The 1,180-nt window shown below is 43.0% G+C and overlaps 1 pseudogene across 1 annotated transcript; it reads right to left on the bottom strand.

Annotated features, from left to right (window-relative positions):
• On the bottom strand, positions 1-477 carry LOC108539183 (60S ribosomal protein L32 pseudogene; annotated as a pseudogene). Its single transcript, XR_001888297.1, has one exon. The product of XR_001888297.1 is annotated as a 60S ribosomal protein L32 pseudogene (transcript).
• Between the last annotated feature and the right edge of the window lie 703 nt (positions 478-1,180).

Raw genomic sequence — 1,180 nt, 5'->3', positions numbered from 1 at the left:
TTTTTACATTTATTTAAACAGAAAACGTGCACACCAGCTGTCTACTCATTTTCTTCACTGCGCAGCCTGGCATTGGGGTTGGTGACTCTGATGGCCAGCTGGGCGGCTCTTTCCACGATGGCTTTGCGGTTCTTGGAGGAAACATTGTGAGCAATCTCGGCACAGTAAGATTTGTTGCACATCAGCAGCACTTCCAGCTCCTTGACGTTGTGGACCAGGAACTTCCGGAATCCACTGGGCAGCATGTGCTTTGTTTTTTTGTTGCTCCCATAACCAATGTTGGGCATCAAGATCTGGCCCTTGAATCTGCTACGAACCCTGTTGTCAATGCCTCTGGGTTTCCGCCAGTTCCGCTTAATTTTGACATATCGGTCTGACTGGTGCCGGATAAACTTCTTGGTTCTTTTTTTGACGATCTTGGGCTTCACAAGGGGTCTGAGGGCGGCCATGATGCCGAGGAGGAGATGGCTGCCACCCCATCCCTTATTTTATCTTTTAAATTTTATTTATTTTTTAGAGACAAGGTCTTGCTCTGCTGCCCAGGCTGGAGTGCAGTGGCGTGGTCATCGCTCACTGCAGCCTCGAACTCCTGGGCTCAAGCAATCCTCCCACCTCAGCCTCTCAAGTAGTTGAGACTATAGGCATGTGCTACCGCACTAGGCTAATTTTTCTGTTGTAGTTATTTTTTTTTTTTTGTAGAGACAGGGTCTTGCTATACTGCCCAGGCTTGTCTCGAATTCCTGGACTCAAGCAATCCTCTTGCCTCAGCCTCCCAAATTGCTGCGACTACAGGCACATGCCATCATGCTCAGCTATCCCTTATTTTTAAAAAGTTAAAGTCCCGTATTATTTAAGAAATCACAGAAGACTATTACATGCTATACATTCTCTAAGTATGATGAATGAATATTCTAGAATTGTGTAAGACAGTAGAATAGTGTGAATGCAAGAACTTCTCTCCATGTAGGCTGGGAATATAAATGTAAATTCTCATAGTTTTTTTTTCCTACTATACATAAGTATACAGATGTAAATTTTCACAATAATCTTGTTACTCAAAATTTGTAAATGAGGGATTTGCAGGCAGGCAGCCATTGAGTAGATAACCTTTAAAGACTGAAATCCACCTCTTTCACACTTAACTCTCTTTCTTACTTTATCCATGAAATCTTTCATAAAT

This window comes from Rhinopithecus bieti, unplaced genomic scaffold (assembly GCF_001698545.2).
Source record: "Rhinopithecus bieti isolate Rb0 unplaced genomic scaffold, ASM169854v2 scaffold_17429, whole genome shotgun sequence".
In the NCBI taxonomy this organism is placed as follows: domain Eukaryota; kingdom Metazoa; phylum Chordata; class Mammalia; order Primates; family Cercopithecidae; genus Rhinopithecus; species Rhinopithecus bieti.
The sequence above is the reverse complement of the archived record's forward strand: the minus strand, read 5'-3'. Positions and strand labels throughout refer to the sequence as shown.